The sequence below is a fragment of the Rattus norvegicus genome, chromosome 14, assembly GCF_036323735.1.
Source record: "Rattus norvegicus strain BN/NHsdMcwi chromosome 14, GRCr8, whole genome shotgun sequence".
Taxonomy (NCBI): Eukaryota; Metazoa; Chordata; class Mammalia; order Rodentia; family Muridae; genus Rattus; species Rattus norvegicus.
This window is the reverse complement of record NC_086032.1, coordinates 42,708,101-42,730,953: the sequence shown is the minus strand read 5'-3', so window position 1 is coordinate 42,730,953 and position 22,853 is coordinate 42,708,101. Positions and strand designations below refer to the sequence as shown.

At 44.6% G+C, this 22,853-nt stretch overlaps 2 protein-coding genes across 2 annotated transcripts in view; both read left to right on the top strand.

Annotated features, from left to right (window-relative positions):
- The window catches only part of N4bp2 (NEDD4 binding protein 2), a 123,121-nt gene that overhangs the window by 88,582 nt on the left and 11,686 nt on the right, over positions 1–22,853 (top strand). The window lies entirely within an intron of this gene.
- Positions 5,264–22,853, top strand: part of Rhoh (ras homolog family member H) — a 30,831-nt gene continuing 13,241 nt past the window's right edge. The window contains exon 1 of the mRNA NM_001013430.1: positions 5,264–5,507. The gene's annotated coding sequence lies outside the window, so the exon portion shown is untranslated. The remainder of the gene's footprint in view (positions 5,508–22,853) is intronic.

Here is a 22,853-nt window from a genome sequence, read left to right as displayed (position 1 = left end):
GGCTGTATATGTATGGGCCACATGTGGGGCAGGCTCTGAATGGCCGTTCCTTCAGTCTCTGCTCCAAACTTTACCTCCCTATCTCCTTTTATGGATATCTTTGTTCCCCTTTTACAGAAGGAGTGAAGCACCTGCATTTTGGTCATCCTTCTCGAGTTTCATGTGGTCTGTGCATCTTGGGTAATTCGAGCATTTGGGCTAAGGGATGATAGTTTTATGGTTATGTCTGTTAGAGGGAAGCGAAACAGTGTTGAAGTGATCCTCTTATCTGGTCAGGGAGCCCGTGGTTTGTAATGTATTAGAAACTGCAAAGAGGAAATCATTCGTGAGATATCTAAGATATTTTTAAGGTTTGGAATTTTAAAGAGCATTTTATGAGTGTGAGTTTACACTGAGAATGACATGTCATAATTAAGATCTTCTCTTAAGTAAAGCTTTACAATCCATATCATAGAAATCTCTCAACCAGAAGGAATTTTGTCTTAATGCCATCACCTATAATGCAGTGGCGAGTGGAGTTAGGACAGTTCCAGTATGACTAATACTCTGACTGGAAACAAAGCATTAAAGCAAGATATGGTGCACAGTCCCCATCTTCAGAGATCTGTTTTCTCAGGCGGAACTTCACAAACATGAGTGGGTGCCAACAAACACTCCCCACTGAACCAAAATAATTTTGGGTAATTTGGTAATGCTAAAAAAAAAGAAGAGGAAGAAGGAGGAGGAGGAGGAAGAAGGGAGAAGAAGGAAAGAAAAGAAAGAAAAGTATTAATGCAAACTCAGAGTAGAAACAGCTCAGCTTCAGCCTTCTGTCTGAAGGCTTCCAGAATTTACCATTCATCACAAACTGTGGTTGTTATACAAGAGGCCTCTCAACTACAGCCGTCAGAGAGCTGATGTAAGAGCATACTATGCCCAAGTGCAGAATACAGAGTCAGATGCCATGTTATTAAAAAAAACTCTGGGTGGAAAACCACCAAGACCGCCTTTGACCCTATCAGAAGGCATTTAAAATCAACTGAAGGCATTTTTGAGAAAGCCTTGGCTTGCCTTTATTTATTTATCTATCTATCTATCTATCTATCTATCTATCTATCTATCTATCTATCTATCTATCTATCTATCTATTTACTGACGGGGGCTCATGTACCTCAGGCTGGTACTCATAGTGGAGGATGATTTTGCAATGTTTTTGTTTAAATCAACTACTTCATTTTTACAAGCAGCTTGTTTGTTTGGCATGTGTGTGTGTGTGTGTGTGTGTATATGTGTGTGTGTTTTGTGTGTGTGTTTTGTGTGTGTGAGTGTGTTTTGTGTGTGTGAGTGTGTTTTTTGTGTGTGTGTTTTGTGTGTGAGTGTGTGTGAGTGTGTGGTGTGTGTGTGTGTGTGTGTGTGTGTGTGTGTGAGTGTGTGTGTATGGGTCTCCTTTTACTGTGTAGGTTTCAGGATCAAAAGGAGTCGTCAGCCTTGGTGGCAGGTGTCTTTCCCTACTCAGCCATTTCACTGGCCCAGGTCTCTTCACCATATGTTGATGGCATTCGCCTCCAAATCTCAGGGGAGGGAGGCTCAAAACTAAGACAATGGACTGCCTTGTCTTACTGACCATCCATCCCTCCTTCCCCACAGGGGCCCAGCTCTGTCTGGAGTGAAAGATTTCCTTCTTGCCTGCTATTTTAGCCCCATCTCTCTCCAGGCTAGACGAGCATGAGAAGTCATATCCAGAGAGGATGGCTGTGTGTGTGCTTGTCAGTCCTGTTTTCAATGTAAGGTATTGGGTTTGGGTTCCTCCTTTCCTTACCAGCTGCATTCCTCCAGTGGTGAGAGCAGACCTCTCAGATAGGAAGCGTGGTCAGCTAGGGATGGGAAAGAGGAATCTTGGAGTCAGAGGTGGATGTTACCTTCTCAGTACCATCCAGGCTGGGCAGGAGTGCTGGGGCTTAGGACACACTCAACCCAGCCTGACCTGAGAGTGTGGCCACCACATGCTGTGGCCTGTCTTGCTTCTCATTCAGAAAGACAGAAGCACCTGGTCCACGAGGGCAGCTGTCTTTGTCCTTCTCTTTCCTCCCAAGAGGAGGCACAGCTCACCAGTACCGTGAGAAAAACCACCCTTCCTCCGATCCCCCTATCCCCATAGGTAAGAGCTATTCTCTAGCTTTAGAATACCAAAGCTTTCAGAAACCAAGTGAGAAAAACCGTTGGTGATGCCTTTCTCAAAGCACAGTTGACGTCAGTCTTCACTTGGATTGAACTAGAACAGCCTGGTGAAACACACAGGGTGTCATTGCCCTGTCACACCTGTCCCTGTAGGCACCCTAGAGTGTCAGGATGAAATCAGCCCAGCCAAGGAGAGACAGAGGACTTCCCAAACCTTGCTGTTGGCTGCATAAGAATGGCGTTCTCCTTGGATTATCTCCCCCTATGACAGTTCAGAGGCAAAGTGTCTATGTGATCTTAGCACCCAGGAGCCGCCATCCCAGGCTAGGTAACTAGTGCTGCTCGTTTGCTGTGAGCAGCATCCCTCTGTAGCCCAGGCCGGCCTTGGATTCTTGGTGAGTGCTAGGACTACAGTAAGGAGCATGTTTTTTTGTGCACATTGTTACCCAGTGAGTGCTGAGTTTTCTGTCTGTTTCTCTGCTTCCTATTGGCTGCCAGAACACTTAGAACCACAAGGCAGACACTTTCCTTTCTAACCCAACCCTTGTTTAAGCTCAGGTTTTGTGTTTGCTTTTTCTTGACCTCACTTCAGCATGCACACATTCCTTTATGTCATTTTGAAACAGAGGCTCTTAAACCAGACCGGCCTGGAAATGCTCTGTGTAACCCAAGATGGCCTTGAGTTCCTGGCCCTTCTACTTTACCATCCTGAAAGATTTAACTCAATTCATCTGTGTTTGTGTTTGTGACCTCACCTTTAGATATACAAACTCAGAGGCAAAGAAAGAAGTTACCTAACAAGTCACTTGTGCTTTGCCTACCTAATAATATTCCAGTGGTAATCAAGCTTCCCACAGGGAATTTTCTGGAGAGAGACTGTGTGTCCATTAGAGAGTAAGTTCCTACTTTACTAGTAAGTTGCTATTGGGGTGTCTCAAAGAGGCTTCCATGTATCCATCTGTAAGCCTAATCTTCATCTCCTTCCGTCTATACCATGCTTCAGGTACAGTGACCTCCCCCTCCCTTCCCCCTTCCCTTCCCTCCCCCCTTCCCCTCCTTCCCTCCCCTCCCCCTCCTTCCCCTCCCCCTCCTTCCATTCCCTCCCCTCCCCCTCCTTCCCTCTCCCTTTCCCTCCTTTTCCCTCCCTCCCTCTTTCTCCCTCTTGCTTCCTTCCCTCCCCCTCCCCCTTCCCCCCCCATTTCTCCCTTCCTCCCCACACTTTCTTCTTGACAGGGTTTCTCTGTGTAGCCCTGGCTGTCCTGGAGCTCACTCTGTAGACCAGACTGGCCTCAAACTCAAAGATCTGCCTGCCTCTGCCTCCCGAGTGCTGGGATTAGAGATGCATGCCCTTTAATCCCATTTTAAGTACCCACTGCCTGGCTAGTAGATACTTCTAACTTTTTACTTCTCTAATCTCATGTCTGCTTTAAGGTCTTTCTGCTGTTTGCCTGTTTGGCACTCTTTTCCTCCCTGGCCCGTCTCTTTCTTATCCATGACAACCATAGCATTTCCAAAAACACTGAGGGGTGGGCATTAAAATAATGAGATTTTTGCCGGTGGCATCCTGGTACTGATAACTTAAAAACAATAAAAAAAAAAAAACCAATACCCCAGGCATTCCAATTTTCTGTCAGAGCTGTGTTACAGTTTCGAGCTTTAGCTTCTGTGTGAGTAGCTCACACTACCTTTAGGATACCGTGTTCTTTGGCTTGATTGCTCTGATTCCTTTGTAATCGTTGCTATACTTTGGAATGATTGAATTTATTTGAATACCTTTATTTGTCCGTGGAGTTTTCGTGCTATAAGAATAGAATCTGTCTACCTTGTGTTGTGTGCATTTCTCTTCACACAGAATCAGGTCATAACAGTATTGCGAGTCTAGATGTGCCCCTGGCTGGATGCCAGCTCCAAACACCATTTTGTGTTGTTGACTTGAATGCCACTGACTTTCCTCTTATGGCACGCTGACTATTTTGAGCAAGATACCATCCTGGGCAGTAGCATTTACAGTGATTTAGAACTTAGGGTGCAGGGGCATGGGATGGGGTATGGGGGTGTTAGTACTTCAGGAGAGTCAAACAGCTGGCTTAGGCAGTTTGGCCGTGGTCCACATTGTTGCAGATGGTCTGGACACCTGGCTGGCACTGAGAGGAGGGACAGGTCTAGTTGTGTTTTTAGTCAAATGATGAAACTCAGAGGCCTCTGAAAACAACTGAGAGTCAGGCCAGGTGCTGCTCTATGGCGGTTATGTGAGGTTACTTGCCTTTCCCTAGGCTCATAGGCCTGCTCATTTTTAAATCCTTACTAATACTTGCAACACAACTCGTTACTAATAAAGCAGAGCTATCCAGAGGACCCACTGTCTGTCTCCTGCTGGGCTGGCGGTGAACTTGTGCAGCTTAGGGCGATGACCTTGAACCTTGACCTCTTTTTTATTAATTTTTTTTTGGAGACTGAGAGTCTCTGGATGTTCTAGAATTCTCTATGTAGACACTGAACTCACCGAGATCCACCTGCTTTTGCCTCTGAGTACTGGAATTAAAGACCGGTGCCATTTATACCTGGGAAACCTCAAACTTCTGAGCCTTCTGAACGCTGGGATAACAGGCGTGTGCCAGGAACTGTGGTTTTTATTCAATACAGGGACTCAAACGCAGGGCCGGGAAAGTACTCTACCACTGACTACATCCTCAGCCTGAAAGTTAAGTTCTCAGTTAAGTGCTTTTTACTTAAGCTTGAAGTAACCGAGACTGGCCAGGACAGTGAAACTGATTTTCCTCTCTGTTTCGTTTCCTGAAAGAATCATTCCTGTTTCACTCTCTTCCTTCCCTCACTTGTATGTAGATGATTTGGGGGAGGAAACTGGAGGGAATGGGGAGAGAGAAATGATCCAGGAAGGATAAAAACGATAATCAAACACAAATCTAGCGGTGCAGCAAAAGCCCTATTCTGCCTCTTGGTTGGGTAGGTTTCTCCAGCTCGAGGGAAATGCACATGCGCACACGCCCCTAAACCCACAAAGACGAAACCCCTCTGTGGAGAAGCCAGCCACAGGAAACTCACTTCGGCACAGGAACTTGCTAATCGCTTTTGCCACTTTCGGAGTGTTCCTGCTGTCGGTCACCTCGGACACCAAGAGCCACCACCTCTGGTGGACTCTGCCAGTCCAGTGTTACAAATTTTCCGACAGTGATTCACTGGGAGCCTTGAGAGGTAGCTTAGCTCCCAGGAGGAACTCTCAGCAGTGATAGGTTTTAGCTACCCTAGATTTTACATGGCGTCGAGAGCTACTTAGACTTCCGGAGTCAGTGGTTTTGGTGTTGAGACCTTCATTTGGCATTCTACAACAGGTAAGACTTTTGTCTCTTTAAAAATGTTTCTTCGGTATCCCAGGAATCTCTGCAGTTTTGTTGAATTTTTTTTCTTTAGGCAGTATATTGTAATGACTTTTTAAAATCTGTTGTAAAATGTAGACCAAACTCAGAGATGGGGGTGTGCTCGTTCATGTATTCCCTCTCCAGAATCCTAAGAAGACGCACTTTGATCTTCTTTCCAGTTTTCTTTGTTTTAGTTTTGAGATGAGGTCTTGGGCATCCTGGGGTAGTTGATATGTAGTCAAGGATGGCCTTGAATTCCCGACCCTTCTGCTTCCAGCTCCCAGGTGCAGGGGTTACCGGCGTGTGCCACCGAGCCTGGATCTGAAACGTTAAAAATGTGATGTCTCGGTTTCTGAGTATTCTCATAGTAGACAATTCCTGTTCTTGGGGCTGACTGTGTCGGAGCTCCCTTGTGTGGGGACTTTAGACTTCATACAGCAGTGTTTGATGAAGGAAATCGAAGGACCCTCCAGCATCCACAGGTAGCAGCTTTAAAGCTATCTAGCTAGGTAAAGAAAATCAAAATAAAAACCATATTTCAGAATTCCTATCTAGTTATTCTCAATGGCCCCTGTCTTTACTTTTCTAGATTAAATTTATTTTCTGAGGATCCTTCATGCTGTGCACTGCCAATTGATTGGTCGGGCTGTAACTTCCATGACAGCAGAAGCCTGGGAAAATCACTGATTTTTAGGTGCTTTACTAAATTAAAGTGCGACAGATGGGTTCAGGGACAGGTAGTTGATAAGCACTCGCTTGGATCTAAGATGGTGCTATGCACGAGAGAAGAGAAATATAAGGAAATCCATTCTCTGACTCTAATAGTCACACTGCATACCGTTTACGAAACAGGTGAAGAAACGGGGTCACAGAAGCCTTAAGGGCTGGGGTTCCCAGAGGGGTGTTGGGAATGAGCTGGACCATTCAGGAGGAGGGAGCCTTAGGAGGGATGGGAACTTAGCAGATGGAGAAGGGGAAGGTTGTTGTGGACCTGGAGGGCCATGTTCACGTTCCATAAAGAGAAGACTGACTGGCCCAGTTAGAGACTGGTCCAGTGGTTTACTCACTGCAGGAACAGGGTTAAAAGATAGGGTGTGGGCCAGCTGGGGGGGTTAATGAGGAGAGACTGGGTTCGGTCCGGTAGTTTTCTTGGCCGCCTTTTAGCCATTTGCAGGGAGGCTCAACCAGTTTTGCATCTTTGGGCCACCTTCTGCGTGCTTATGACTGCCTTGCCTCTAGCAGTGTCCCTTAGTACTTTGTGGATGCAGAGAGAGGCCTGGGGGAAACCTCTGTGTCCGTTTTCCTACCTGAAGACTTTCGATCATCTGGCTTTCCCCTCAGGAGGTTGACTAGGGGGATCAGCAAGTCTCTGTCCTTGAAGTGCTTCCCTTGCCCAAGGAGTGAGCTGTTTGGGCCACGGAACAGTTATTTCCACAGACATTCCCTTAGAGAGACAGTGTGTCGTAATGATTCCTGAACCTCGAAGACTGGAATCGGAAACCACAGTAAGATGAGCAAGAACTTGGAGTCAAAGGGCCCACGCTGAGCCCTGGCTCTATCATTTCTGGACTGTGGGAACTCAGACAAGTCACTGAAGTTCTTCAATGTTCCTTTTTGGGTTGTTTTTAAACTACAGGAAAGATTTAACAGCAGCAATAATAACTGAAAATTATTACCCCAAAAGGTTGCAGTTGAGATAAAATATACAAAGTGCTTAATGCAGTGTCTAGCTTACAATAAACCTCAAAGGCCAGGCCTTTGGATGTGTAAGGACTTGCCTACAGACTGAAAAAACAAAACAAAACTAAAACGAGCTGATGGCTGCCTGGGGACGAGCTGTCTACAAGCTTATCTTTTTAGATACATTTTTCCTTTTAAGGGAAATTGGGGGTGACAGGTAAAGGGCTGGAAATTAACATTTTTGAGCACCAGCTATATAGACTAGGCCCAGAGTTTAGATATTTTAGTGTTCGCATGTGAAGAAAAGAGAGCAGACCAGAAAATGATGTTTTAAGTCTTTCCACATGGCTCTTCCAGCTGCCTAGCGGATGCCTCTCTCTGAGTGTCTGCAGATGTTTGTGAGTATCTGGAAGGGTGTCCGAAGGCTGTGGGCAGAATTGCAGAGGTTCTTGGAACCCAGGGTAGAGAGAGAGAGAGGGAGAGGGAGAGGGGAGGAGAGGAGAGAGAGAGATGTTTATTTCTTGACTCTGTTTAAGCCAAGTAATATCATTTCAATATTTTAGTTGCAATGCTAGCATGTTGCAGCTGAGAATCCATCCCTACTCTTCAGTTGGGTGCTTTCCACCATGAGTTCTTGTAGTGGTTCTGTGTCTGGATCTTAGGCCATCGAAAGTCCAGGTTCAAAGCGTCCTGCTTCCCTTACTCACTAGGCTGCAGGTTCATCTGGGTTAGAAAGGCCTCCTTTGAGGAGCGTATGTGTGCTAATTATGAAGCTGGTTTTCAATTATGTGTCAAAGTTAGTCAAGTAGTGATATTGCTTTCCTTCCTGAGGCCTTCTGAGAACGTGAGGCAGGCAGGTCCAGGGGCTCTGACTAGAGAAAGAGAGGGGCAGCGGCCAGAAAGGGGACCCCAAATGGGAAGAAGAAGGCAGCACGGCAGTATTAGGGGGTGATCAGTGAGAGGAAGAAGCCTTAGAGGGAGGGGATGGGGATGGGGTGCAGAAGCAGCTGGCTTCTGTCCTCACCTGCCCATGTCACCCCAGTAACTGTTCAAAGGCTCTGAGCAATCTCTGGACAGTCTGCATTAGACTGTTCCGGGATACAGACAACTGTCATAAGGGTGATTAGTCTACCACACGGAGAGCTTTAATTCTTATATACTAACCATGGCCCTGGAAAAGCAACTGGTCTTGCATAAGGTGATCTGGAAGCCATTAGATGAAGCTCTCTCCTACCAGTCCCCAAACACCAGGATGGTAAACAGTGCTGTGGTGATCCTGACTGATCCCTCTGCGTTGTGATTGACATTTGCAAAGAGGGTTTTCCTTTGTCCTGAATTTATTCCTTGAGATGAGTTTCTGGGAGTGACATGACTGGATCAAGGGTGCGAGCATTTTTTTTTTTTTTTAAGCTCAGTCCTGTTTTTATTAAGTGCCTTCTGTAACACGTCCAGAGCAGCGGTTCTTAGCCTTCCTAACACCATGGCCCTTTAGTCCATTCTTCATGTCGTGGTGATCCCCAACCACAAAACTATTTCGCTGCTACTTCATAACCGTAATTCTGCTACTGTTATGAATCGTAATGTAAATATCTGATGTGCGACCCCAAAAGGGGTCATGCCTCACAGGTTGAAAACCGCTGCTAAAGTGTTGTATGCACGTGGAGGGATACAGTATTACTCCGGGGGAGCCCAAAGGAAGAAGTTTATCGTCAAGGAGAAAGTGCCTGATTGCTTCCCCCTCTTTCTTTTCCTATAGAATGGGATGCTGGTAAATTACTTGGGAAAAGATTTCCAGAGCACTACTGATGCTTGAGGGCTTCTTCTAATGTACGCTGGGACCTTCCTATCTTGCCATTCGGTTTCTGGTAAAACTGAAGTCAGCAGTGGCTTCTTCCCCATTTCCTAGAAAAGAAAACCAAGGCCGAGTCTGGTGAGGTAACAGGATGCGGGGTTCTCACCGCACCCCTGATAGCTACAAGTTTTCATTCATTCAGTTTATTGTTGTAGCAACTGGGTACTGTGCATTCATGACCTCATGGAAGAAGATGTCAAGTGAACATATTCAGTGAGTTGGTGATTAATCAAGTCCAAAAGGATGTAGTGTTCCCCTACTGTTTTTTTTTTTTTTAGATATTTTATTGGTTATTTGCATATAAGGCTGACAGAAATCCTCATTTGTTGAACAGACAAAATAAGGTGAATTTTCAGTACCTTTCGTGAGAAGAAAATTGCTTTTGGGAAGTGCCAACTGAGACCCTGACTGTTATGTGCTGGTTTGCAAGATCAGGCTATAGTATTTCCAGACATTTTGGAAGTTGCTCAAGTCACTGGCACTGTTGATCCGTATGATGGGTGTATGGTGTGACCCTATGCTATGTGACCATCTCCTCCTCTTCCTCTTCGTTCAGTGATCTTGTGTCTATAGCTAGAAACCAGTCATGGGATGCTTACATTACCAAAGCGCAAACACCGTAAGCTGCTTAGAAAAGGATGGTTACAAGTTTGACTTCTATGCTGATTTTATGATGAATGAGAAATGTGAGCCATTGGAAATGAAAGCATTGGGGCTGGAGAGGTGGCTCAGGGGTAAGAGCACTGGCTGTTTTTCCAGAGGACCCAGGTTCAGTTCCCAGCAACCACATGACAGCCTGTAGCTCAAGTTCCAGGGGATTTAACCCCTCACAGGGGTTACACCTCACACAGGCATTAACCCCTCACACAGGCATTAACCCCTCACACAGGCATTAACCCCTCACACAGGCATTAACCCCTCACACAGGCACATCACCAGTGCACATGCATAAAAGAAAATAAAATTTTAAAATAGGCATGTTCTATTATGCCCATACAATTGAAAGGAAGGAAGGAAATAAGAAAGAAAGAAAGAAAGAAGGAAAGGAAGAAAGGAAGAAAGAAAGGCATTTTGTATGTTGTAATGGTAAAATAGAATTTATTTTTTCGTCACTTATAGTAACAGTGCATGTATGCTTTTAAAAACTATAGAAAGTAAGAGGGGTGAGGAGATTTCTGGAATGGATGTTCCTTACCTCTAACCTGCAAAGCTTGAGATAAGACCTTTGGCCAGGGCATAGTAAAGGGAGTTTGGATTCAGGCCATGCAGTGTAGTAGAAGCTGAAGATTTCCTTTGGGTATCTGAGAATGGAGGAAGTACTGGGCTCTGGCGACTTGCTCAAGTGCCCTGCAGGCTAGAAGACCAATGGCACCATAAACTAAGACCCTAAACACTTTCTGGACACAGTTCTTTATGTAGACTGTGTACTAACCCATAGAGAGGCTACAGTCTAAGGCCAGAGGAGCCAGGTATGCTGGTGTATGCCTGTAATCCCAGCATTCGGGAATCCAGCTAAGGGCAGGAGGTTTGAGAGTTTGAGGCTAGCTTAGCTTCAATGCAAGACTGTCTCAAAGCAAAACTAACAACAAACAAACAAACAGCACAAAAATAAAAGACTCACCCAAGAGGGCCAACTAGTCCAGTGTCCACAGTATTGAGGGGAGCACTGTGATAAGTATTTGGAAAATCATTGAGCCCACTCCTCAGTTGTAGTAGAATAAAGTTTCTATGGGGAGGGAGAGAAGGAACAGGACTGGTGAAAGACACAATGAAAGGAGAGGAGAGAACTTCCTCAGGAGAGGAAGGGGTGATGGCCTCAGAAGCCACCTAGTGTATGTGAGAATAGTTCAGTTTTTTAAAAAAAAATGAGGATGTAAACTGGAAAGGATAAATGCTTCTAAATCGTGGGCTGGAGAAATGACTCAGTTAAAATGCTGGCTGCTCTTGCAGAGGATCCCGGTTCAATTCCCACCACCTACACGGAAGCTTACAAGTGTCTGTAACTCCTGTTCCAGGGGATCTGACACCCCCACACAGACACACACGCAGTCAAATCACCAATGTACGTCAAATAAATAAATTATTACAGTTTTACTGAATCATGGGTTCTCAAATGTGTGTGTCCAAGAGTCACCTCTGTGCGTGCGTGCGTGTGTGTGTGTGTGTGTGTGTGTGTGTGTGTGTGTGTGTGTGTGTGTGTTTTGTGGGGTATTAACAAATACAGCATCCTAGGTTGTCTCTTTCCATGTTTTCTGTCAGGAAGGAGACAGGCAGGAATATACAGAGACATTTTTGATAAGTCTGATGTGGATGGTCTTCAGGTCATATTTTGTGAAATGATGTAGATTAAAAGTTGTAGTTTGGTTTGGTCTGAGGAAACAACATACTCTCTGTGTCTGTGTGTTTGTATCTCTGTCTCTGTTTCTGACTGTATGTCTCTGATGTGGGTGAGACTGGGGGCTGGAGACGCAATTCAAGAGCTTCTGGTGTGAAGGTGAAGACAGTTCTTTGCTTGCTGTAGAAATAAGCTAAAGCCAGGAGGCTGTGCTCACCACACTCCATAGACAGATGCAGTCAGTGCCATGGAATCCCCTTCACAAGCAAAAAGCTTTGGCAGGAATTTGAATCATCCAGGGACGTTTGAAGACCCATGAACACCTTTGTTTTAAATGACAGGGAGGTCGTCATTAAGAATAAACTTCCAGGAGAATATGATGAAGGGTTATGCCATGCCAGAAAGTATTGGGGGTCTTGGTGCGTGATAATAGGATATTGAAGGAAGAGAGAAGGAATAATTTTTGATAAAATGGAGTACCATAGCACTCACAATAACAATACACCATAAAATGAACAGAACAGTAAATGTAGCCCCTGCAGCAGTAACCATGGTCTGGAGATCACCTCTTTTGTTTTCCCGCCTTTAGAATGTTGGTGACTGTCATAAACTCTCAAATGTTCTTCTTGTACTGGAAATGAGCCTTTCTCTCCATTCATATTCCCCATCGCTGGGGCTTCCGAATCTCTCAGGTCAGGCTGTGATAAATCAAACAAACTGTGAGGGAGCTCATCTTCACAGCAGAGCTTTGGTTTAGGGTCTGTTGGCTACGAAGAAGCATCAGACACCTAGAGCCAGACTTTTGTGAGCAACTGTTCACCATCCCCATCACTGTGTGACCTGTGTGTTGGTGTCAGCTTATGCTCTGGAAGAGCCTTCAGTCTCTCTCCACCTTACCCATCTATCCACCTCTCCTCCTTCATTTTAATTTTCCTTCCCTCCTTCCCTCCCTCCCTCCCTCCCTCCCTCCCTCCCTCCCCTTGTTTGTTCTGACAGAGTCTCTCTCAGTAACTTGGGGTGTTTAGAGCTCACTCTGTAGTCTAGGGAGGCCTCCTGGAATGCTGAGACTAGAGGTGTAAGCCATCAGCCTGCCTAGAGGCGTGCTTCTTTTTCTCTTCTTTCAAAACTGATTTATTTTATTTTTTATTTTTATTTTGTGTGCATTGGTGTTTTGCCTGTATGTATGTTTATAGGAGGGTGTCAGATCCCTTGGAACTGGAGTTACAGACAATTGTGAGCTGACATGTGGGTGCTGGGAATTGAACCTAGATCTTCTGGAAGAGCAGCCAGTGCTCTCAACCGGTGAGCCATCGCTCCATCCCTGAGGAATGTTTCTTAATAAGTTTTGCAGTTACTGAGATTTGGGGATCTAATGAGAAGCAAGAACTCTAAGAAAAAGAACATATATAAGAATATGGACATGTGGGGTTGGGGATTTAGCTCAGTGGTAGAGCGCTTGCCTAGGAAGCGCAAGGCCCTGGGTTCGGTCCCCAGCTCCGAAAAATAGAACCAAAAAAAAAAAAAAAAAAAAAGAATATGGACATGTGCCGGACAGTTTGGGAGTGTGTGTCTAAAGTTTTTAGTTTCTTCATTTAAACTCTTTAAAGTCTTTTTAAGATTCCATAGGCTTCACATTAAGAACATTGGCCTCAGAGGCTGTCAGTAGCACAGGGCAATCATTATGGGATGGAGGAAATCCCACTCTGCTCATTTTAATCGCAGGTTAGACAAACACAGACTCTCCACTGATCCTGACCTGAGAACAAGATGGCGGCTGGCGGATGCTTTAGAGCATCAGCGCCTCAAGTTGCGCTGCACATGCGCTCGAGCACTTCCTCTCAGAGAGTATATGCTCACTGCTTTAAGTCCTTCCTTCTGAGCCCTCTTCCGTGAAGTCACGGTCATCTCCCTATTGGGAGAACAGCATCCTAAGATTCTACGGAAGTGTCCTACAGACTGGGACCACTGTGTGTAACCTCAGACCAGTGACATTTGCATACAGAGAGGATCAATTCAGACTACAGTGTGGAGTGACAGGTCACGGTCAGCTGGCACCCCCAACCAGGACGGGAAAGGTAAACAGCTGGCGTGTGTGCTGTTTCTGAGTTCTGAGTGTAAGATATAGCTTTCCCTTTGTGTCTGTCCGTACCCCCCCTCTATCCCTCCACCCCGTGTATATGTGCTTGTCTATGTCTAATGTGTGCATGTGTACTCAGTGTGGGAATTGAACGCACTAGGCAAGCACTCCAGCATGGAACCAGATCCCCCACCTAAATATCTGTCTTCCCTGAAGCTGACATGCGGTCGGGCCTTGGCAGCATTGGACACAGTCTATCCCTGTTTTTTTTTTTTTTTTTATCTCAGATGGCGTTTTGGCCATTGTGGGTGTGAGAGCCTGTAGTTTGGGGAACTGTGTGCGTTGGTTGAAAACTCAAGACTCTGCTAGCCTTTTCTCAGCAGAGCAGACACTTAGCCCCAAACCCACATGTTTTACCCAGCCAGCTCTGCTGAGAGCCTTAAGATGATGCCAAACTGTGGAGTCCCGGTCACAGGGTAGGTTGCAGGCTGGGGAGGAAAGGGCACCTTCTCTCAACCCTCCAGAGCACAAGTATGGAAACTGCCTATGGATTTATGAAACATGAGTCAATATTCTCTTTTTCTGGGGTAGTATGAGGATTGTATACCTATCTTTGAGGCAGAAAATGAAAATCTCTAACAGATTTGTTCACGTAAGGAATGTTGCTTGTCTTCTATTACTGCTTTAGTCGTTGTACCCCTGTGGTCAGGTTTTGTGCCAAGTTCTATATGTCCCAGAGTAATAATAACATTGCATTCCATAACCCCCACTTACGGCCCTCAGTGCACCCAAGAGCAGCTTTACAATGGTTAGGCTTGGGATTGTTCTGACTTTACAGTGGTGCTCATGGAGCTGGCTCGCCTTTCTATATCACATAAGATGGTCAACATTTTATTGTAAAACAGTCTTCAGTTAGATGACCATGCCCAGGCACAGGCAGATGCTAGGGTTCTGAGCACATCGGTATGGCTTGGGCTAAGCCAAGGATGTTAGCATGTTACCTAGTAGATCCTTAGTAAACAGTTCTTTCAATTGAGGAAGGTTCATCAGACCATTGGAAGCCAAGGAACGTTCTCTATACACCAAAGGCCAGTGGCAAACTCCTACCCTTTTAACAGGCCTCCCATGTTCGTCGCTATCCTTAGCTAGCCGTTTGAGTCCTTTGTCCTGCAGGTGAGTGGCTGGTCCCTCTCCTTTCTAGATGCTTTCCTTTTCTTTCAGGAGGAGCCCCACATTTTCTTTGTCTCCCTCCCCTCAAGGCCCATCTTCCTGTCTCTTGAGATGCCTCTAAAGATATATGCCTCACCATTTACCCTTTTCTTTCTCCTTCTCTTGTATTTTCTCTCAGTTGCTACAAAACTTTCTGTTAGCTTTATTCCAACCCTGAGCTGAAGGCAGTACCTGACATGGTGGGGAGAACATATGGGATCAGTCCTCCATCAAGGAAAGGGAAAGCCAGATATTTAGAATCAAATTTAAATGACTAAAGCCATTTCTGTTGTCAACAAGACCCTTTGGTATTTTTTTTTTTTTGTATAATTTGCTTTCTAATACTTTTCTTCAGATAAAACCTGACTTTCACACAGTTCCAGTGTCTCTGGACAGGAACTGGCTAACTTTATGTTGGTGGTATCTCTTCCTCTGGTCATGCTGAGAGGATAGATGGCATTAGAGTTTTGTACAGGAAATAGGAGGAGTAAAGGCAGCAAACCCTTAGACATCAACAGTGCCGCAACTTCCTCTGTCTGCTGAGACAGTATTGTTATTTTGTTCCTGTACCCAGATTCTCTGTATGTATCAGAGAAATATCCACAGTGTCGTTGCCCTTAAAACCTCATAGTAATGTAGAGTCTTAATAGCAGGGCCTGTCTACAGCACCAAATGTGACATGTGCTCTTAAACACGAGCATACAAAAATAAGCTTTTGCAATCTGTGAGACTTTGTGTACTAATCCTTATTACTACAGGGTCTTGACTCCAGCATGTACAGAACACACAGAAGAATCCCAATGTTGCTTCCCAGTGTAAGAGAACACCTCCAACCCCTGTTAACTCTCAGAAGGAGAATTTGAATTAACTAAGGGAGATTTCAGCTGTCTGCCCAATGCCTCTGGCTGGCTTTTCTTCTTTTTGTTATCTGTGTTTTGGGGAAAGTAAAAGGGAAGTTATGGCAATATTAATATTAAATTCTAGAGCTGTGAACATATGCAGATAGCGGGGAGGCCTGTATAAAATTTAGATCTAGGGGCTGGGGATTTAGCTCAGTGGTAGAGCGCTTACCTAGGAAGCGCAAGGCCCTGGGTTCGGTCCCCAGCTCCGAAAAAAAGAACCAAAAAAAAAAAAAAAAAAGAACCAAAAAAAAAAAAAAAGAACCAAAAAAAAAAAAATTTAGATCGAAAGTTCCAAATTGATGGCTTTGGATTTCCCTCAAGTTTTGCCACCTGACTTGGGAAAGACCCATCACCTGCTTATCTGGGAGAAAGGTTAATTTCTCTTCCAACAAGGGTTTGATGCCAGTGGTTTCAATTTAAGACTGGATTGCTAGTTTTCAATATTGTAGCCAAGGAAAAAAGAAACACCAGCATTTTCAACTTAAGTTCATGTTTTTGTTTGTTTGACCTGTGACAGGCTAACCTTACATTTTGAGCTCTTCTGACATAGTTGTTCTTTCTTTGGATGGCTGATATTATTGCACTTCACAGTTATTTTCCACATGTACTGATGCTGTTTTGCAGTTGAATTTGATCATGGCTGCCTGGTTTTCTTTTTCAACAGGTGGATAGCTCTCTCTGTTATCCGCCAGTTATAGTTACTTTTTCTTCTTTGCCAATTTCGAGAACGATTATAGGTGTTTGGATTTGTGTATGCGTGTGTATGTGTGCTAGGCATGTGTGTATAGGCACATAGATTTGTGTGTGTATATGCACATTCATGTGTGTGTGTATGGGCACATGGGTTTGTGTGTGTATGTGTATGCTGTACATGTGTGTATAAACATGTGGGTTTATATGTGTGTATATGCAATATATGTGTGTGTTTAGGGGTATGTTGTATGTGTGTGCTGTGCATGTGTGTATAGGCATGTGGGTTTGTGTGCGTGTGTGTATGCACATAGATGTGTGTTTTAGGTGTGTGTGCGTGTGTGTGTGTGCATGTGTGTATGTGTATGTATGTATGCACATTAATGTGTGTGTTTAGGCCAGAGGTTGGTGCTGGGTGGCTTCCCCCATCACTCTTCTCCTTGTCTATTGAGGCGGTCTCTTGCTTGAGTCCAGAGCTCACTGATTTAGCTAGGCTAGACAGATGTAGGGATCACTTGTCTCCACATCCTGAGGCCAAAATGACAAGCAGGTCACTATGCTTGACACTTATATGGGCGCTGGCATTCTAGCCCTGATACTTGTGTGTTTTACCACTAAGCCACCTGGCTATCACAGCAGGCCAATCTTCTCTTCCTCATTCCCTGTTACTTCTTCAGCTCTAGTCTGAGGCAGGTAGCATGATCTGCATGGTCCCTAGACTCATAATTGTTACTTCTTTGGGCCTTTGCACTTTCCCCTCCTTTTGCTTTGTGAAACTCCTTACCAGATTGTATTCTATGCCACTTCCTGTGTGACACTTGAGTGGCTTCAGCCATTGGCAATCCTCATCGCTTCCTCTCTAATGTTTAGTATCCTTCTCATCACAGCGTAGCTGGAGTCCAAGAACGTAGGTCCTTCATGGGGTCCTAAGCCTGAGCATCTCAGCCCATTCCTCCTCTGATGCACCTGCTTAATTAATGAGTGCATCTTGTGTCTCCATTTGTTTCTTCCCCAGCAGCAGAATTTGCATCTCATCTCCACAGTCAGCCAAACTCCAGGCAAGCTGGGACTGCTAAGACTAGTGAGTGCTGTGTGTAGAGCAAGTAATTAAGAAGTTTTTTAAAAAGATAAAAATGCACAGACATCAGTAGTCAAAATGGACGTCATAGGTGGTTGGAGTGCTGGGGTTTTTTGGATGTTCTACACCCTGCTGTATTTGTGTTTTAACACAGGTACATCTACCATCGAGGGTAGAGCTCACCGCTATGTCAAACTCTAAAGTTCTAGGCTGGGTGTGGTGGTTTGAGAAGCTGAGGCCGGAAGATTGTTGTGAGTTCAAGGCTATGGTGTGAACACATAAGGTTCTCTAAAAGAATACACACACACACACATACACACACACACACGCACACACACACACACGTGTGGGGGAGTGCTGGACAGCCTGGATAGAGTAAAAAGCTGTTCACCTGCCCTGTCCTGCCTTCCTGTTCTTACCCCTCTGTGTAGGAGGAGTTGGTGGGATGGTGGGATGCTCAGGGTGGTAGCTCTGGTCTAGTTAACAGTGAACATAATCAGAGGCTATAAATTAACCTTTGTGTCTTGGTCTGTAAGTTCAGGATATTTTCTACCATATGAGATTATTGCGAAGAGAAAATGAACTAACATATGACAACATGTGCATCATGCTCTAGAACTTTCTAGACCCTGAATAAATAGTGTAATGTGTAGCTGGGCTTATGTACTTGGATGTTTAAAGGGACTAAAATTCCTTGTTTTACTGTTTGCTTCTCGAATAGCTATCTTTGAGGAGTGCTTGTTTAAAAGAAATGCCACGTGTCATTTAATGCTATAGGTAGGTTCTAGAAAACTGTTTTTTTTTTAAATTTAGTCACTGTGTAGACTCCATAAAGTATACTGACATAAATCAAGTCAGCTACTAAACCAGACATGGTGACATAGCTTGTAATTGCAAGAGACTGAGGTGGGAGAATTGTAAGTCAAGACCTGTCTGGGCTAGAGTGAGTTCAAAGCCTGCCTGCACAACTTAGTTTGAATCCCTGGCTCAAATGTAAAATAAAATAAAATAGGGCGGAGGGCAAAGCTCTGTGGCAGAATGCCGACCTAGCTTGTTCAATTATCCAGGTTCCATCTTCAGCACTGGGTAGGAGTGGGGGCAGCTATGACATCACAGAGGCAGTAATCTTGTGGAGCCATCATTGGATATGCAGGCCATAACAGATGGACACGCAGGGCATAGCTGCGTTTCTGGGGACTGAAACAGACCACACACACACACACACACACACACACACACACACACACACACACATATATACACACACACACATACACACACATACACACACATACACACACACATACACACACACATACATACATACACACACATACACACACACATACACACACATACACACATACACACACACATATACACACGCGCACACACGCACACACGCGCACACACACACACACACACATCTCCAAGGTCCTTCTGGCATTTTGACCTGGAATGAAATCCTCTTGTTTCACAGGATGATAAAACTACGTCCAGAGATGCTAACCTGCTCCTGGTGACCAAGCAAAATTTAATCCATTTGTTCTCTGTAAGAAGGCAGGCCTTGAAATTGCACCAGTAACCCAGCTTAAGCTGGTTGTCTTGGCTTTTGATTAGGCTCCCCCTTTCTAACTTAACTAGGGCTGGTATAGCTTGCAAATAAAATATGTGATACCAGTTAAAAATCTGAACTTCAGACAAAGAACTAATAATTATTATTTCTAGTATATCCCATGACCATCACTTGAAAAGTGTTTTGGAGAAAATAATAGAAAAATAAACACGCAGGGAGTATCAGATGTTAATTATGCTGTCAGCATGCCGTTTCTGTTGGCCTTGAGAGTGTGCCTTTAAAAGGTGGAAAAGGACTCTGGAATAGTGAAGATATTGTTGTCGTCATCCTTTTTTAAGTTGTATTATTCCAAAACTGTTAATACAGCCAAAGAAAAGCAGCGAGTAAAATGAGGCTGGAGTGGAAGAGAGTGAAGGGTAACGGCACACAGATATCTGAAGACGCCACGATGACGCTCTTCCCTGTGTACGCTAAACTGCAAAATCAATACAAAGTATGGGGCTGGCAAGATGGCTCAGCGGGTAACAAGGCATCTGCCACCAAGTCTGATGATCTGAGTTTAATCTCCGGGAGCCACATAGTGAGAGGAGGGAATTGACCTCAAGATAAATAAATAAATGTAATTAAAAATTCATTACTGTATTACTATGTAAAACTTTTTATTCGTACAACATACTTCATTTGATTTTTTATTTTTAAAACTTCTAGGCTAATCCAGATATGGTGGTGCATGCCTTTAAATCCAGCACTTGAGAACCAGAGGCAGGCAGATCTCAGAGTTCGAGGCCAGGACAGAGTGAGGGCCAGGACAGTCAGGGCCACACAGAGAAATGGTCTCAAAAAACCAAACCAAACCAAAACCAAACCATACCAAACAAACAACCACCCACACAACCAAACAACCAAACAAACAAACAAACCAAAACCAAACCAAAACAAAGCAAAACAAAGCAAAACAAAGAAGGAAACAAAAAAACCTTCCAGGCTAATAAAGTTTCGAGTCCTTTAAACATTTAAAATATAAAAATATGTCTTAATTTAAGAGTTATACTTATAAATAGAATAAAGTATTAGAATGCTGGGGAAAAATCATACATACCCATCCAGTTCCACCAGTTTCCAAAGTATGTCCAGTTAGTGCCCCTAGCCCTTGACCTTTTGGAAACATTTTGAAGGTCAAGGGTGACTGGTTTGCTGTAGGGTACTCAAAGGGGAGTGCCCAGAAATGGCACCAACACCCAGGAAGCTGTTTCCTGGTGCTGCACACATTCTGCTATACAAGTGGATTTGTTTGCATGGTTCACTTGGGTACTTTTTCCTTCCAGTGAGATTGGCTTTGAGGAGAGCATGGGACCATGAAAAAGACTTGACCTTCTAAGGGTATTTCCATTTCAACAAATGTAAGTGGAGAGCCACCCCATTAATGCAGGGCCATATTTGCTGTGGAGGGTGTTTGTATGGTACCTGATGTCACCCTGGGCAGGCAGACACCGTCTCGTAAGGTGGTCCCCTCCTGGATACTTGATGCGACCTCTCTTTCTCCTTCTCTTTAGGGTATCTGGCTAGATTCTGATCTGTAGCCCTTAAAAATGAGAGGCCCAGAATGTTCTGGTCTGTGCACAAAATAGCAGTGATAAGCCAGCCAAAAAGACCCTGGAATTCATCCAGGAGAAGACACGTAAAAGAAGAAGAATGATAACATTTCATGTGATGGAGAGAGGAAGCCTCTAAGTCATCTGCACTGTGGGGTACAGAGGCGGGGAATGGACTGCACGCTAGAGCTGAGCCCCAGAGAGCAGAGACACTTTGGACCTTGTCTCTGAGAAATGTCATGTGTGGATCTCACTGTTCTAGTTCCTGAACACAACACACACGCATACACACACGCATATGCACACACCTTCACCTAACTCCAGGTTAGAAATGAAACAAAGACCCCATTGAAAGGTTTTCAGGTTTACTCTAACAACAATAACAACGTCGGAAATAAATAAGCCCATGGTGAGGTATGTTTGGGGGCCCCGGAGCAACGTGTTCCATAGTTTACTGTAAGAGGTAAACCAATCAGAGGTGGTAGAATTCCATGTGGTTCCTAAGAGCAGTGATTGTTCTTAGCACGGCAGCCCTGTGCTTCTCTGTTGGGATATTCTCTCCTCTAGTCCCTTTGTGTTAAAAGCCCAAGTGCACAAAACACAGAATATGGGGAAACTCGCTTGGTTCCCCAGTGTAGCAATATTGCAATGGTGCAAATTCTTTAATATCCTTATTGCATATGGGGTGAATGGGTGTGGTGGCGTTTTTGGTATAGCCTATAGGTTGTCTGGTACTATAATAAAATACCTGAGGTTGGGTAAGGCTTCCCACTTTCTTTCAAACTGAAGCATGTATGTTCAGGAAGGTTCTCATTATATAGCAGGAGTGACAGAAATGGGAGAACAGGACATCACTAATTTGAACACCAAAGGAACCACTCTTCAACTTTTCTCACTTCTGCTTTCAGTGGCAATATATACACTAATACGATTTTTAAGTGATTTTTGTGTGTTCCATATTGCCTTTGAGAAGTTATTTGCCAGGATAAAAATTCATGCTTCTTTAGAGAGAGCTTGAAAATGTCAATGAGATACCCACATGGGTGCCGTGTTTCTCACGCACCTTCCCTCCCACTCTGCTCTGGAGTCAGGCTCCCTCTGCCCCAGTGCCTTGTGGGTAGAGGAGGAGGTGCATTTACTTTTGATTGACCGGTCCTTTGGCGCTCTGTTAGGCTCTGTCCATGTCTCTGAGTGGGTATCAAGTTAACGCCTGTCGTCCTTGCCTGGAGAGTCCATAGGGGCTGCTAATTCTGTCATTTCTATTTCTTCTAGCTTACAAATGTCACCTGCCTTACTGAATTCTCTTTTCCTCATGGCCCAACAGTCTCTTTTCATACCTACAAAGAGATTGCTTTTGATAAAAAAAAAAAAGCCTTAAAACAATATTTTTTATTATTTTTCCCCCTTTGGAGGAATATTCTGGAGCAAAACCTAAGGTTTTCAGTAACTGGACACCAGGCTGTCTTTTGTTTTAAATTGGGGTAGGTTATGCGAGAGCTGCTCACTGGCCAGCAGATGAGGCAGTGGTGAGGAGGACGGGAGATGGCCGTGTCCCCTGGGCCATTATTCTAGCCCAGCCCATCCTGGCTCAAGTCTCCTGTGCCATGCTTTCTTGAGAGTGGCTGTCCAGCTGGCCAGGGTTGTGAGTGTCTTTAATCCCAGCAGAAGAGAAGGACAGCATAGTCAAGGATACCTACGTGGGGAAGGGTGGGAAGGTCTGGGGATGCTGTAGAGACAGACCAGAAGAGACTGGAAGACAGAGAGAAGGCACCCGCAATGCAAAAAGCAGGCCACAGATCTGCTCCTGTCACACCCAGCCTGTGCTTCAGACACAGGAGCCTACAATGTCCACCTGCCTACGCTGGCCTTCCCATGTGCACACCTGGGCTTAGGGCCACCTCCTCTGTTCGGTCATGGTCCACTCTCCTCGTGTCCTTTCTATTCTAGGATCTAGTTCCAATGGTACCCTCAGCAGAGATTCTAAGAGTTCCCTTAGTATTTTCCATTCACGTCTGACAGAGCCTACGTTTGCGCCCATTCTAATTTTCATTTGGGAGGAAGCTGAAGGCAAGGCCATTTTATGTGCAGAATCCTGCATTTCATCTTTGTGGTTTAGGATGTTATTCTCCAAGGTTCCAGCTTTTGGGGTCTGGTCTTCATGTGACCACAACACACTGCCTTCCTGTGGACTTTATGTTAACTCTGCTGTGAAATCACTTCTTTAAAGAAAAAACTAAAGGCATTATCCCCCAAGTTTAATAATAATAATAATAATAATAATAATAATAATAATAATAATAATAGTAGTAGTAGTAGTAGTAGTAGTAG